Source organism: Heterocephalus glaber, unplaced genomic scaffold, assembly GCF_053883595.1.
Source record: "Heterocephalus glaber isolate CG9 unplaced genomic scaffold, H.glaber_assembly_v1.0 deba00001497, whole genome shotgun sequence".
Taxonomy (NCBI): Eukaryota; Metazoa; Chordata; class Mammalia; order Rodentia; family Bathyergidae; genus Heterocephalus; species Heterocephalus glaber.
The window spans coordinates 46,158,600-46,175,856 of NW_028258320.1; the positions used below are offsets into that span (position 1 = coordinate 46,158,600).

General features: G+C 44.1%; 1 protein-coding gene across 2 annotated transcripts in view; it reads right to left on the minus strand.

The window, feature by feature from the left end:
* Positions 1–17,257, minus strand: part of Tll2 (tolloid like 2) — a 132,267-nt gene that overhangs the window by 109,449 nt on the left and 5,561 nt on the right. The gene's annotated exons all lie outside the window — the stretch shown is intronic.

Below are 17,257 nucleotides of genomic sequence, written 5' to 3' on the forward strand. Positions count from 1 at the left end.
TATGACCTAGAGCAAGTAACTTTTCCCTTTGGTGGCATTTTTTTCTTCACCAGTGCAATGAGACAGTCAGTCCAGCTGAGTGTTTCTGGAGATATAGCCCACAAACCACTCCCACTAGAAGTGTTTAAGGAGAGTGTTGATCTGTAGATCTCCAGGCCCCAACTCAAGAGTTCTGCAACTGCAATCTTTGGGGACAGGGGATATGCATTTTACATGCATGCTCACCTCACCACTACAGTAACTCTGATGCACATTGAAGCTTAGGAACCAATGGAGTCAATGGCCTCTGAGTTCCCTCAAATTGAACATTTGATTTCACTCAGATTTCTTTTAGAGAACCACTGGGCATCTGCCTGGGGCCTGCTGCCTGGACATCACAATAAAAACTCACTCAGAAGCAAGGAAGGACCTCACTAATGTTCCATCAGAGTCACCTAGAGATAAGCTGAGATTATTGGAGGAACTAAATGTGGAGCCCTCAGACCATTGGAATTCCTCTCAGGAAACAGGCAGAGGTGGGTGGAGGGGTCGGAGGCAGAGAGCATTGCAGGGAAATCCTATCCAGAGACACAGTTAGTGTACTTCAAGTTTCCAGCAGAGGGATTTAACAGGTTTAAAGCAGTTTTCTGTGAATCTTTGTCAAGGGAGTGTATGTACAAACAAACAGGGAGGGTTTTTTTAGTAAAAAGTTAATCGGCTTAAAGTGTGCAACTAGATAAGCAAAGCTCACATTAAAGTGACCCACAGAGAAAGGACCCCATGGAAGGAAAGTTCTAGGAAATACAATATGGCTTCTATGTTCTTTTGTAGTTCCATGCTATAAATATTCATGGGACAGTGTTAATGGGGTCCACCGCTCTATGTGACCACAATAGTTTTTTTGTTTATTCTCAGGACCATGAACTTTGAAACCATGACCCTAAATTTCAGGACTCTGCATTCAGGCACTTTGCAGAGCAGGAGGGGGAGAGGTTCGGGCTCGCAGAGGACGGAGGAGAGGAAGCAGGCAGTGTGAATCATGCCTCCTGGATCTTTGGGTTGAGATTAAAGGATAGGATCTGTTTAGTATGGGAAGCCTCCTGTCACCAGGGTCCCCGGCTGCTCCTGGGGAAATGGCCTTCTTGAGGGATGAATTCTTAGTTATTCAAGCATATGGCAGAGAAGAGTGGAAAGCTGTAAATATTTCAGTTGGATCAAACAGATTCATTGAAAGTTTGGGGGTTTTTTTGTGGTACAGGGGATTGAACTCGGGTCCTTGCGCTTGCGCAGCAGGCGGCAAAACCACCGAGCTAAATCCCCGGCCCCATTGAAAGTTTTACATTAAAGACTTTTAAAAACTAGTTTGAATTAAGGACTTACTAAGATGGTGAGAATTCAAAAGCCATCTAAGCAAAAGTCTTGTTTTCGATATGAGGAAACTTGGGTCTAGGAAGGTCAAGTGACTTGCTCAAAAATATCGCATGCAGAAGGCCAATCTGCCAACTCTCACCCATGCTCTTTCCCACACCAGGGATGGCAACTATGAGACAAAAATGCACCTCCTCTTATATCCACTCTCACTCAGGACAAATATCCCTAACTGGTCATGACCTTTCTGACAAGTGAACCTGATCATAGCCTCTGAATCCACCTCAACACAGTGCCACAGAGGGCCAGCACAAATTGACAGAAATGGCACTCAGACCTACTTTTCAGCCATACCCTACACCACACCAACAACATCCATAGCCCTGTTAAGTTCTTCTTTGGTCCAGCTAAGAGTTACTTAGCCAATGCCTGAACCCAGGGGTCTAAGCAGGCACATAAGAAACACTGTAAGACCTTGTGTTACAGGTCCATCAGGACCTGGGAGGGTGCCTGACACATATGGGCCCTTCAGAGCAGCTCTGAAAGCTGGTTGCACCTAAAGAGAACAACCAGCTCTGCCTTCTGCTTTGGTTGGCATCTTTACAGATGAGCCAAGAGGGTCTGGCTAGTGCCTTGGCTGGTGGCCATCTTGCTTAAGGCAGATATGACCTCCTGGTTTGCATTTTCATCTACAGATCACAATGTGGTTGCCTTGATACATTTTAGAGCTTCCATGCCACAGCTTGGCTTTCCGAGCATGATTTACTTGGCTCAACAAACACCTGCTCAGCAAATTTTTTTAAAATTATGCATCAGATTGGTATGGGTATACAAGCCATATCTGCAAGGCTACTTACACTATTAAAGACCAAAACAGGTTTCATTGCACAAGCCAACCCCTCTCAATTTGTGGTGTCTTTTTGAGCACTCTGAGATGAATTCTTGGACCCACAGGAAAGACAGCCATGATAAATTAGCAATGTCTGCACTGGCAGAGGGTCCCACACATTTGCCATTCACAAATTGTAAAAATACCAAAAATATTTCAGTACACATAAATGAGTATCTGTGGCCAGGCCTGAGCTATGATCACAGTTATTCTTTGCAAACTTATTCTCTATACTTTCTGCTCTGAACCCAGGAAACCCGCTCCTGTGGATGGCATCTTCCAGTTTCCCCTGGAAAGATTTGCATTCAACCAGAAGCAGATCCTGGCAAGTCAGAGGAGAGAAGAGAGGCAAGTCCAGACATTTCTCCTCTACTCTGATGCTGCAGGACTGGCAGTAGGTAGGACTGGCCTCCTTCTGCCACTTTCCCTCTATTATGGTTTAGATTTTTCTTAAAAGTTCCCTAAAAGTCTCATGTATTTGGAAGGTGACTGGTTCATGAGGACAACTAGTGGATTCATTCAATGATGAGTTCAGTAGCTGAATGTGCTGTTAGGAAGTGGAGCTTGGTCAGAGATAAATCACTGGAGATGTGACCTGGAAGGTTACATTCTTGTCCCAGACTCCTTCCTCTCTTCTCTCTCTGCTTCCTGAATGTCACAGTTTGAACAGCTTTCCTCTGCCGTGCCTTTCCACCATGCTGTTTCTACTTTGGAGCCAACCAACTATGGACTAAATTCTCTAAAAACTACAAGCCAAAATCAACCTCTCCTCTCTTAAGCTCTGGGTATTGGGTAGTCTGTTCCTGTGATTGGAAAGTGACTAATACACACTCCTAGCTGGTTCTAGCTTCAGTGACACTGTTTCCTCCCCTGTCCCTTCACCACAGGGATACCTGGCATTAATGTTTCTTTGAGACAGGTGGGGTAAATACCGCTTCTTTCTAGGCCCCAATTTACATAGCTGTTCTAAGAAAACCCTTCCATGATCTCCATAGCTAAATAGAAAGATGAGAATGGGGATGACTATGTTGTCCTAAAATGATGTTTTTTCACTGCTTAATTCAAGCAGAATATGACATTCTGCTGTGTTCTCACAGTGCAAGCTGATATCAGCTCCACTCAATAATGGAGAAGACAGAGTTGAGGTCCTAAATGCCAAAAGCTTCTTGGATTCTAATTTTATATCTTATGTTCCTGATTCTAGGGCCAGGCACATCTCATAAACCCTAATAGCTCCACTGTGGAATGATATTTTGTAGAGCCATAAATACCAAGTGCAATTATGCATGACGCATTCTGAAGATGAGGGCCACTGGTGACCCTAAATAGTGCTGAAAATGGAAAGATATATCATGTAGGGAGGAGGGTATGCCTGGAGGTCTACCTTCTGTCAGGTCCACTGCTATCCATATGACCTTGGGTAAATTATTGCCACCCCACACCCTCAGGGTTCTCATGGGAAACATGAAATACTTAGAATAAATAATTCCAATGGTTCTTTCCAGCTACCATTCCATTTCTAGCTACCATTTCCAGTTCTTTCCATTCTACCAGGTTTGACTTAAAGACTTTATGTTGTATACAGTGGACCCTTGACTTATGAACTCAATTTGTTTGTGAGGGCTGGGTGTAACTCAAGTCGGTCAATTGAAGCCTCAGGCTCCTCTACACAGCCTTCAAAGTCTCTCTCCTGTATGATTTTAGGCCACACTTTCTTCCAAGCAGATCTCAGTGTTTTCAGAGAGACATTGGCCAAGGATTTCTCAATTAACCCCATACAGGAAAGGATCTTGTAATGTTCCTTCCAAAACTCTTTAAGGGTTAGATCTGTAGGTGAGACCATCTGGAAGCATAATTGGCCAGCATTCGGGTCATAACTCAAGACTTTGCTTGTAAGTTAAAACTAAAATTCTGGTTGTAACCCAAGTTGTTTGTATGTCATGCCAGTCATAACTGGAGGGTCCACTGTACCTGGTAAACTTTCAGTAATGGTAGTGGCCTATTGTCATCTTGAATTTTCTGCTTAAATGTCCAGCAAGTTTGGCCAATTGCAGCAGAGCTTATTGCCCACCACTACCTTTTTTTCCATTCTTTCAGAAGAAACTAAAAACTGTATCTCTGATTTTTAGTTCCAGGCCCTCGAGAAGTAAAATCTTCCAGACTTCCATGTATCTACCTGTGGTCATGTGGCTAAGTTACAGCTAATGAGATGAAGCAAAAGAGACAAATGGTAGCTCCTAGGAAACTTCTTTTCATATTCTTTGTCCCTTTTTTTCCCCTGTACCTCCCAAGTCCAGACCAAGCCTGTGATGGCTTGAGCTCTGCATTTCATCTTGGACCATGAATTCAAGGACTTTATGGCAGGAAGAGTGGAGTAACAAGCTGGAAGGAGCTTAGATCCTAGATGATTTCCTGAGGAAGACCCTGGCCATGGATCATGGTCTTCTAGACAATGTTGTGAGAAAGAAACAGATCACTAGCTTGTTTAAGCCAATGCCCCAGTGGTCAATATACTGCCTCCCAGCCACTATTCCACACTTCTTGGCCATGTTCTGTCTTACTGGAGCTGGACGGTGGACATCTCTCCTGACCCACTAGGCTTTGTTGGTTGAGAGCACTAGAAGGATAGTCAAGAAGAAAGACCCACCTGGTTCAGGTGGTCTCATCTTTCTTGCTCCTGCAGGAGTGGATGCCTGCAGTGTTCAAGAGAAGCACTGGCCCCAATCTTGAGAGTTTTGCATCTCCACTGGGCAATTCTCTGCTGGCCAGCCTTTTCTGGCATAATAGTAGTCCTTCTTATCCACAATTTTGTTTACCATTAATTCAGTTACACAAGGTGAAATGTGGTCTGAAAATAAAATCTTGTCCTGCCTGGGATGTGACTCATCTCTTTGTTTAGCATATCCACATTGTATATATTACCTGCCTGTTAGTTACCTAGTAGCCTTCTTAGTTTTCAGATCAACATCAGTATCACAGTGTTTATATCCAAATAACCCTCATTTTATTTAACAATGGCCTTAAAGCACAAGTGTAGTGATGCAAAGGAGGCACTCGGGCATAAAATGTGGAAGGACAGATTAACTCTGGGACTATGTGGCAATGCTTCAGATCATATGGGAAAAATCAGTGTAAACAGTGTTCGGTACTATCAGTGGCTACAGGCTCCACTGGAGGTCTCAGAACATATTCTCTGCAGATAAGAGGAGACCACTGTGCCCTGATGAACTCCAACCTCCAGATACCAACATACTATATTCTCTTATGAAGTTAGAATTTCAGCTTGGTGTGGGCTTCTCCTTCCCTAGTAGTTGCTCTTATATCTGGTATTCCTGTTTTCTTTAGAATTCTCCTTACAACCTTTAGTAGACAATCTCATTTTTCTAGTTAACAATTATTTATGTTAAATTTACTAATTACTGTCCAAATTACTGGTGTGGTTTCAGTCTCTAGACTGAATCCTGATGGTCACAGTCAACTAACCTGGGTCCATTACTAGCAATTTAACTTAATCTTAACTGACACAGCCATATGCTATGTGAAAGTCAATATGGTACAGAATAAATTTTCTGCTTTTTAAAAAATTTCTCTCCAAAAATTATTTTTGGCATATACAATACATAAAAGGTTGAAATTTTTATACTTAAAAGGAATTATTTTTCAGTGTTAAAAAGTAAACATCTAAGTAGAAAAATGAGCATGGCTAGAAAAAAAAGCACATGCACAAAGAAAAAGAAATACAAATTGTCAAAATATATTTTAAAAGGTGTAAAAAAAAAAAGGTTTAAGGTCATTTGAAAAAGAATGCAAATTAAAATACAACTGCAAATTGAAGAAATAACAAAATGGTTTTCTCAAACCAGCTTAGATAGATTTTTAAAAACCAGAATACAAAGTATTAATCCCAACAGAAATGCAAAGGAGTAAAAACTTTTGAAGGGTAATTTGATTTGATTTGCTTTGTTTTTGTGGTGCTGGGGATCTGACCCAGCATGTGCTAAGCAAGCATTCCACCACTGAGCTACACCCCCAGCCCCAAAGCCAATATAAAAAGAACCAGAATCCCTAAAATCAACTATATTCCCAGCAATTTGCCTCCTAGGAATTTATCCTATAGAAATAATTAAAGATGTACATAACAATCTAGCTGTAAGAATGATTCCAGCATTATTGTTTATAAAAGCAAAGGAAAAAGATTGAGAAAAGTCTGTATGTCCGACAAAGGGGACTGGTTAAAAAAATGATAGTGCAACTGTGCAACCATGTACAAAACAATTTAAACTGTTATTGTACAAGTACTTTTATTATATAAGCATCTTATTGTCATAGAAAGAGGTTCATGATACTAAGAGAAAGTGAAATAGACGAAGGTTGAAAGCAGTCATGTAGAATATGTTCTGGGGGAGAAAACTTGTTACAAACATGCATAGAAAAAGTCTAGAAGAACATACAACAAAATGTTAACAAATATCTTCTAGCAACAGAATTAGCAGACATTTTAAATCTGTGATCTATATATTTTTCTAAATGTTCTCTAGTAGTTCTGTACTTGCCACATAATTCAAAAAAATTTTTATGTTAAAACATAATCTCCTTTCTTGTCTACCTCAAAGGTATCCCAATGCTTGATGACATTTCTGGATGACCTCATTCTTGTTTCAACCATGACCTTGAAGCACAGTGCAGCTCAGGACCTCTCCCATGCACAGAGCCACAATCTGTTCCAGTTCTCCCTTTCTTTCCATTCCAATGCCATAGACCATTCTTCATGCTTCCCAGGGCTAGATGTCCTGTTGGTCCCTCTCCTTCTTACTTCTATAGAGCCTAAGCATCATAAATCCTCACTACAACACTCTTCTTCTCAAAATCAGTAGCTCCTCATTTCCTTAAGGATATGTTTCAAATACCTCAGCCTGACAGTCACTGTTCCAAGCTTATTTCAATCTTGTCTCTACCATTCTCCAAAGTAAACCAGAGTAAATTCCCAGCTCCAAACACATCTCAAGCACCCCCATTGTCTTACCATGACTCGTTATCTGTTCTACTTAAAATGCCTTCCCTTGTAACCCAGTTTCTCCATCTTTTCTGGCCAAGCCCAAGGCTTACCTTGTCCTTCACCAGGAAGCCTTCCTTGATTGCCTTCTCTACCTTTTCTGAATCCCTAGATCTCATTTACTCAGTTTTTCATTTGAATATTAGTTGAGGACTCACCAGGAAATCAAATGAGTCTAGTGTCTAACCTGGGGAGCTCATTGTCCAATGTGAAGGCAGTCACTGAGCAAGTCATCACATCAGTAACTTCACCCAGTTCTAGATGTAAAAAGTGCTATGCAGAAAGACAAAGTTGGGATAGGCAATTAAAAAAGAGGGGCCTCCCACCTCCTGCTTTGCAAGCACAAGGTCCTGAGTTTGATCCCTGGTACCAAAAAGAAGGAGGGGCCTGACAGAGGGCAAAGGCTGTACATACCTCATGGGGGATATGACATGCAAGCTGAGTCCTGGTGGAATCAGAGCTGACCATGCAGAGAGTCCAGAGACCTTTCCTGGCAGAAGGAAGAACCTCTATGAGGTAGATGTGGCCAGAGCAGAGAGAAAGGCTGAGTTAGGGGACAAACAGTGACCAGAGCACAAAGTCCTGCCTACTGCTCTCATCCCAAATACATGAGAAGTCACGAAGGCTCCTAAGGAGGCCTGATTCTGCAGACATGAATTCAGAAAGATCCTTCTGCCTACTGCATAGAAAACAGATTTTGGGAGGTAAGAGTTGCATTAGGGAGAGCAGTCTAGGCACTAGGGCAGAAGCCCAAGTGGAAGTGGCAGGGGCTTGGACCAAACAGTGACATTAAAGATGGAGAGAGGTGTATAAGCTCAATTTTGAAAACAGAATTGGCAGGGTTGGGATTGGGCTTCAGGATACAGGGAGGGAGAGTCAAGTGGCCAAGCTGGAAAGCAGGGTTCTGATTTAAGGACCTGGGTGACTTAGGCACCAGTCTGGCACCTGGGATCATGGAGCCCAGCATTTTGTGAGTCAAGGAGGAGAGGATGGGAAACCAGGGCTGGCTCAGCAGGCAGAACAACTGGCCCAATGGTGAAAATGAACTAAAGAAGTAGGTAGCTGGAAGCTGTTTCTATGAGGAACCAGCTCAAAGGATTCACATTAACTCCAGGCCAGTAACCCAGGCGGGAGGAAAGGAAAGATGCTTGGTGCAAATTACAGGATGAGGTAAGAGATAAGTGGCCCAGCTGGCAGCACAGGTGAAGACTCAGAGCTAAACATCAACACTCAAGTGCTCATGCAGGCGAGCTTGAGAATATTTATTGGTAATTGACAGAAGTGGTTAGAGGGTGGTGTGATCACAGATAGGTCTGTAACCAATCAGCAGGAAAGCTCAGCTCCTGTTGCTATGTTTGCATCCAGGCAGAACTGGATGATGAGCAGGTTGAGAGAGTACTATGCAGAACCTTCTTATAGGCATTGGGTTTATCTGTCATCTCCCTGCTTCATGGATGAGTGGTGGTGAGTAGTGAAACAAAACATTATCAATTCCCATGTGCCATGGATCCTACCTTTGGCAGCCCTGGGAGAGAGAGATAAGCATACACAGGCCCCGAGATTGTCACTTATAGGGAAATTCTTAGTATATGTGCTGCCGAAGTGAGCACACTTACAGGGAAATTCTTAAATGGGGGATCTTACTGGGAGTAATAACAACAGCAAGGAGAAGAGCTAACAATTAATGACAGCTTGCTAAACACTTCATTCTAATTGTCACATGTAATATTCAAACAGACCTATAAGATGCATTTCAATGTTATTCGCATTATTCAAATGAGGAAACAGGCTCAGAGAGGTTAAGAAATTTGGTGAAAACTACACAGATAATAAGGGCAGAGACAGACTTCAAGCCACAGGATCCTGATGCCAAAGTCTCTTCAACAAGATGTTTCACTGCTGCTGCTCTTCCAACACAGAGCCTCCTGGGGAAACTTGACCATCTAAGTCCACTCCCCTTGAGGGGGAGGACAGTAGCCAGACCCATCACTCTCAACCACCTGACACCATGGACTACACCCGGGCCTTCTGAAAGAAGGATGGATGAACAGAGAGGCAGATGAATACATTTCAACACCTTATATTATTCTTTCCAGGGCTTTGGGACTGAGAATACCCTGAAGGACCGCATTCTCTCATTCTTGCCAGGTTTCCAGCCAATGACAGAGGAAAAGGCAGGCAGAAGGTAGAGGGCTACAGTGCTCTTGGGAACAAAGCATGACCTTCAGTCTAGGCAGAATGGAGAAGTTTATTGACTGTGAACCCACAGAATCTGGCCTGTTGAACAGACCAGTGCAGACAATGGAAGGAGCAGAGCTTTGTATAACATCAGGCATGGTCTAAAAGCTAATGCTGCAATGAGAGAGGGCTAGTATCGTGATTCTTCCTCTTGGAAAAACCTGATGAGGATCAAAAACAATGGTTTGGGGACCCAGGAAGGTATAGCCTCCATTCAGATTGCTGGACAAACTCTCTGTGGAGGAGGATGCGTGCCACTATCAAGTGTGGTGTGGCCCCTATGCCACTGGTGTGTGGCGTTTTGGAACCTGGAGGCCAGAGGAATACTGCTTTGGAGAAGGAAGTAGCTAAGAGTAACTGAGGGCCAGCAACACTTGAACATCTTCAAGTAGACAGCCCCTGGTTTCTTGGGTGTGGCCCGCATGCCAACTGGCTTGCCGGCACAGACTCTCAATCCTCCTCAGGGGGCCAGCAAGATTCACAGAAGGTTGCAGTTTTGAGGTCAAGGTCTCCTGACATAGAGGAGCAATGTGTGCCAGCATGATTGGAAAACATAAAACTTTTAACATATCATCTGACACTTTGGTTGTTCAGATATTAGGTTTGCTTCTACTTGGAAATCTTGTTGGATTTCTGTAGAATCACAATAATAAAAACAATCCTATTTATTGTCCACCATGTTCCAGGCACTATTCTAAGTTCTATGGATAAATAATCAATCTTCATAGTAACCCTCTGTTGTAGATATGTGCACCACAATTGTATAGATGGGAAAACCGAGTCCCAGCAAGCATAGGCAAGTTTGCTCAGGACCCCACAGCTATCAGTGGGATATGAGCCCAGGCAGTCTGCCTGCAGAGTCAGCCTGCTGTCTCACAGGAATGGAAGGCACCACTGTTCATACAATCTGATCAGTCCACACACTTCTTGGGGCAAGACAGGTTCTTCAGCGGCCACATAATTCTACCAGTATTTCATACTTCCTGAGCTTGTATTTGCTGGGCACAGCAGGGAACACCTTTCACATAGCAACATGTTGGCTGCTGATAAGGGTTTCTGTTAACAGCATTATGTGGATGATGAAATTGGCTTTAAAGGCTGAGGACTGGCTCAAGGTCTCAAAGCTAGAAAGTGACAGAGCCCAAAAGGAAAACCTAAAGCCTGATGCCAGAGTATAGGTATGGAACTGCAATGCCATGGCAAGGTCCTTGTCTGCCTTGGGCTGGGGAGGAACCAGGTACCCAAAGCATCATGGCTTAGGACTAGAAGTACTATGAGAGTGTCCAGAGAAGCACTGGTCATCTAGAGGGTCGGAGCTGACCACAGGGTGCTGTGGAATGAAGGCCCTGAGATCTGTCTACACTTGGCTTCCATCTCAGAGCATCTTCCTGCGCCACTAGCTAAGCCCAGCCTGAGCAAGAGGTTCCAGGGGCCAGTGCCAAGATCTGATGAGTACTTAGACCTTCAGCACCAGTGCAGAGCCTGGCATGCTGTGGGTGCCTCTACTGTACCCCCGATCTGCTCTGCTGGACAGCAGAGGAAGGGACACACTCCCCACAGGAATGTCACCCCACATTGGAGTGTGAAATGTTGATTGCTGCACTTTGGTCAGAAAAGAAAAGGAAAAATGGGTTCCACCGATGTAAGACTCGGGGACCAAATTGGATGATGTCATCATGGACTTTTCTGCCAAACACAGACTCTGTCCATAGAACTGGTATTGAAAATCAGACAGAAAGATCAGGCCTGAACCTTAGATTCCCTACATGCAAAATAGCAACCATTATGCTGCTTGTATCCTCTAGAGGCAGGGCCGAGGGTCAGTGTTTAGGGTCAGGAGGGTAGTGTCCTTCCTGTGGGTCAGCTCTTGTAGTAGCCCCACCACAAGAGGCCCAATGTTTTTCCTGTCCCCATCTCCCTTTTCCCAAACACTATCCTTCCAACATGAATCACCGCCACTGTTAGGAGCCTTGGGTTCTGTTTGGCATATGAAGGCCACACACTATACTATACCTGCTCAGCTCAGCGAACTTCTCAGCTGGGGACTGTACCACTGGGCTGACTGCTATTCTTGAGTCCAGATAGCAAATCTACTTCCCAAATCAACCTTGGCCCTCATCTTTACTCAACTTTTCTTTTTTAGAGCTTTTTTTTTGTACTGGGGATCAAACTCAGGACCTTGAGCTTGAGAGGCAGGTGGCAGCACCACTGAGCATAAATAAATCCCTGGCTTTTAGAGCATTTTTATTGAGACATAACTCATATACCATAGAATTCACCTTTTACTCACTTTTGAGACCCTGTTTAACAACAATTATGAGGGCTGAAATTAAGAATCTCTAACTCTAATTATACTATGTGAAATTATTTATTCATTGCAAAAATTCAAATTCCTTTATAGCATTTCCTAAATAAGTGAGTTTATGAGCATCTGTCTATTCTCTGATGATCTAAATATCAATCACTAAGTACCTGCTTGGGGCCAGAAAATGTGCTCAGAATTGGCAAATGTATCATTTATTCTTTTAGGAACCCTGAAAAGTAGATTTTTTTTTTTGGTACCGGGGATCGAACTCAGGACTCTCTGCTTGGGAGGAGGATGAAAAGTAAATTTTAGTAATTATACAGCCTTAAAAAGACTTGAATTCAAGTCTGGCAGGCATCAGAGCCTGAGCTCTTTCTCAGCTCAGCACTCCCCAGCACACTGTGAGACTAAAGTACTAGAGACAGAAGTGAACTAGATCCTACTCCTGCCTGAAGGTGGAGAAAGACAGTATCAGGTATCAAACCCAAGGCCTCCAAACGGAGCTACATCTCAAGTCCTTCTTTTTTTCTTTTTTCCCCAGGCTGGGCTTGAATTTGTGATCCTCCTGAGTCAGGCTCCCAGAATGTTAGTATTACAGGTATCTATCACCTCACCTGGCCAGCCCTGACATTTTTTTTTTTTAATGGTACCAGGGATCGAACTCAGGACCTCACACTTTCGAGGCAGGCTGTGGCACCACTGAGCTAAATCCCCAGCCCTACCCCTGACATATTTTAATTTCATCAAATCTGTACCTGCCTATCAGTAAGGACCTCATGAGAAGAGGGGATGAAAATAAAGATATAAAAGTGGCAGCCACCCTTATCAGGACATGGCTGATGGGAGTCTCACAGAGGACAGGCAGGATACCAGGGAGACAAGCTTTCAGAAAGCACCATGTGAACCTTAGCTCTGCTTCAGAAAGCAGAGCTTGCCACTGCCATGAAGACTGGAACACTGAAGGAGCATTGTCTCAGACTCCATAGTCTCCCTGCCTCCACTCTGGGCACGGTAGAGAGGTCTGCTGCCCTCTGGACAGGGCTGCTTCACGCTATAGCTGACACCAAGTACGGGCTTTCTTCAGCCATGAACCCAATCCACACAGGGGCCCAAATCACATCAGCAGGTATTGATAAGTACCTACAGTATACTGGATGCTGCTCTAGGCTCTGTGCATGATGACAAAAATTCCTAAATTTGTGGAGTTGAACATTCTAGTATCACATCATAACATGATGTGCTAACATGAAGGCTGCTGGCAAGAACTTCCTAAGAGAGTGCTCTGGGTGATTCTGATCAGTAAGGCACCTTGTATACAACAACTTGGTGGAGTAAAACCCCAAAGTACAAGCAGAAGTAAGGTCTGAAAATGTGGGGAAGAATCCAGAGGTCCTCATGAGGAAAGAGCCGGTTCCTAGGCTATAACGCTTACCACTAACATCTGGCCTTAAGCCATCGGGAGCCACTGATTGTATCACCAGAAATCAGCATTCACAGCTTCAAGGGAGGCCCTGGTATTTGCCAAGCTACAAGCTGAAAAATAAAGCTGGCTCTCTGCCAGTTCCCTTGGACTTAATAAATTCAAAAGGCTATACAAGTACTTTCATCTGAGCCTCACATGCACAGTTTTGGTGACCTGAGTTACATAACTTCAGCTCAACTCTGGGCAACTCTATGTCTCTGCTTCATGGCTCCTCATATTTATGTTTTCAGAACTTTTTCTCAATCTGTAGAACCCACTATGCCTGGATCTCCAGGAAGTTAATGCTTTGGGAAGTGTGACAGAGCATGCTTTCCCAAACTGGCTTCAACAACCACTCCCATTCCATACGGTCTTTGACATTCCTTCCATTGGACAGTGAGTCTATTTTCCCTCCCCTTGAATCTGGGAGGCTTGTGACCATGGTGAAAGCGAAAATGTGTGATTCTGAAGCAAGACCATCAAAGGCACTCCAGCTTTCATCTGGTTCTTTTTGATCCACTTGGAGTCCAGTTGCCATGCTATGAGGAACCCAACTAGTCCACAAGGAGAGACATTTTGTAGATGTTCTGTCCAACAATTCAACATCCAGCCTCAATGACCAGGTAGATGAGTCTTGGAATGAGCTTCCAGATAATGCCAGCCTCTGTCAAGTGACCCCAGCCTGTAAGTGTTCCTAGCTGAGGCTATCTACAGGGGCCAGAATAAGCCACCCCTGCTCTGTCCTTTCCAAATTCCTAATCCATGACGATGAGTTGGGAGTGATTTCACCCTCCCATCCTTTGGGTGGATAATTCTGTAACCTTCTCAGAGATTCTGGTGGGTGGAAAGTCCATTGCCTAAAGCAGCTACCTTGATCCCACTTCCCTTCATGGAATTTCCTCCTTCTTCCTTCTCTCTTACCCCTGCTTCCTGGGATCACCTTCCAAACACACTCTCTACAAACAAATCCTTTTCCCTGGCCCTGTTTTCAGAGGAATTCAACTAAAACCAGTCTCATGTCCAACCTACAAGGCAAGTGTTTTTACTTTCACCTCCAATTTGCAGATGGCGAGACTGAGGTGTGGAAAGGTGAAATAACTTGCTGACAGCCACACAAAGAGTATAAGTTGCACTAGGATAAGGATCTGGGCCTTCTGGCTTGAGTCCAGCTAAAGAACTGTACATGAGGGCAGGCAGGCAGGAATCCTCGAAGTCTTGCTCTCAGAGGCACAAGAGTGGGTAGCATGCCTTGTGATTCTAGCACAGCACAGTGGTGCCTCCGTTCATGAACTTAATTTGTTCCACAATTCCTGCAAAGATGGCCACGTTCCTGTTCATGTGGGAAAGGTGGCCACAGTTGGGTTTGTCATCCGATGCAGAGTTCCCAAACAAAAACAAAATTTTGCCAAATGCTTCTGTTTGTGAACCAAATTGTTCGCAAACAAAAGCATTTGTCTCGAAAGCATAAGGGCCCAAGTTCGATCCCCAGCACCAAAAAAAAAAAGCATTCGTGAACTGAGGTACCACTGTACTTGGCTGCACTAAGTATCAGGAAAACCAAATCAACAGAGCTATGGACCACCAGACAGAGAACCTACCTTAGAAGCCCAATGTACCCCACCGGCTCCAGGCCAGGAGGGCTTCACAATTTACATTCCCTCCACAATCATTTAACTTAAAAATCATTCTTCTTTACAGCATCAAATTGTCTACTAGTAAACTTAAAATTCACAGCTTAGACTCTGCTTCAAAAAGTCAACATGAAGATGTTCTTTCGACAATTTTCTAGAAAATCTGTTTATAAAATACCTAATGCCTTGTCAGGCACTGTTTTGAGCTCTTTATCAGGAGTCCTTGAATCCAGAAGCACAAACTTGGCCAATGTCCTAGAGTTTGTAAATGGAAAAAATGTAAAATGATAAAAATGATAAAAAGAAAAACTGAAAAAATACTGAACTAATAAATGCCTCTGAAGGGTTGAGTTGGAACCGAAGGTCACAGGACCATACAACATTGAAAGGGACGAAGCCAGGGGGCTCACACAAGTACCCTTGAGGTATGACAGGCCCAGAACAAGATAGCTGATGTGAACCAAAAGAATGAGTTCCTTGAGCCTACAGGTTTGCAGTCCTAAGTAGTACAACATCTTCATTCTTCAGAGAAGGAACAGAGACCCAGAAAGGAGCAGTATGTCCAAGGTAACACAGTTACAGAGAGGCTGAAAAAAGATCCAAGACTCTCCCCTCTATATTCTGGATCCACAGCAGAATGGAGACCCATGCTGGAAAAGAGACAGGTATTTTCCACTATACCCCCTGAGGCATGTCCTAGGAGGTGGGCATCTGGCTGGAGAAGTCTGGGAGTTGGGATTTGTATTAGTTACTTTTTTCTCCTTGCTAAGACAAAATACTCAACACCCAAAGTTAAAGGGGGAAAGGTTTATTTGGCTTACAGTTCATAGAGGTTTCAGTCCATAATCGGCTGGCTCCAAGGCAGGGTGGCAGAGAGGCAACAGTTCATGGCAGCAGAAGCAAAAGACATCAAAATTAACAAGAGACCTTAACCGTATCTTTCTGCCCCTTTTACATTATTCAGTCTACTTAGGGTGGGTAGCACCCACACCCTTAATCCTAGTGCCCTCAGGCCTAGCGCCACCAAGAATCAATCACACACTATAAATTCAGCAACCTCCAAAATAGCTTATGACTACATGAGGCTTTGGGGGCACATCTAGATAGAAACCATAACAGGATTTGACTTGGATAGGATAAGGCTGCTCCTAAAGGTTTGCCTTAAATATGTGGCCAGAAAGTGAAGTTCCTGCTAGCAGAAGTGTGCATTGTGAACTGCTATTGGTCTTCTAAGCAGCTGTTGCCCAGGTCAGGAAATTTTAAGGATGGGCAGACTGAGATATGCCACCCCCCCCACCCCGTCATTGCCCTCTTTTTGCCATTCTGAGCAATAACATGGCCCATGGAGGGAGAGGACAGTGGGTTGGTAGGATTCAAGGGTGACTATAGAGGATGCACACAGCTGGTTGAAACCACTCTTAGTTTTCTCTGCCTTCTATCCCTGCCCACCCATCCCATCCTGCTTGCAAATAGTCACAGAACACGCACACCCCTGGTTATCCAGCATTTTCTCCAAAATGACTGGAAAAAAAATGAAGCCCCACAGCAAGACTGCCTCTGGATCTGAAATCAGGCTGGGAAGATGTCACAGACCTTCTGTGTCTCTTTCACCTCTGGATTTGCATTCTATTCCTAACCAAACTAATCTCTTCCACCCTCTGGGGCCCAGCTGCTACTACTGAAGCCGCATCTCACGCCAGGCACACCAGGATCTGACAGCGTAGCTGGTGATTGATCAACCCTAACCCATTTTCCCAGCCTCAGTTCCCTCTTTTCAGGACCAGGCCACAATGTTAACAGTGGAGACGGTTCTTGGCCATGAGTGAGTTCCCATGAGGAACCGAGATGCCTCATTCAGGGTATAGTACCTACTGATATTCGCTTAAATTACCTGGGAACCAGCTTTTCTGCCTACCATCCCAACTGAAGTCACACAAGGTATAATGGTAGGTGGTATTCTGCAAGAATGTTCCCTGTGGTAAGACCAGGCCCCTCAAACCTGGTTTGATCTTCAACCTTCACAGGATCATCGGGTCTCACAAATTCCCTGGGTCCTCCATCTTCCTCAGATTCACTCAGTTCTGACCCACCTAATTCTACCCCACCCCAGAGCCACTGCAGTGACAACAAAAACACCATGGCATCATCATTATTCTATTGGCACAGAATTTTCACATAAGTCATGTGAACGCTACTGTTCACTTTCCAATTTAGAGATGAGGAAAACTGAGGCTGATAGACTTGTCCAGGAAGTGAGAGAACAGGGCACTGGCCCAAAATTACTGCACAGACCTGTCCCACCGCAGCTCTAGGAAGAAGCGGCTCCAGAAGA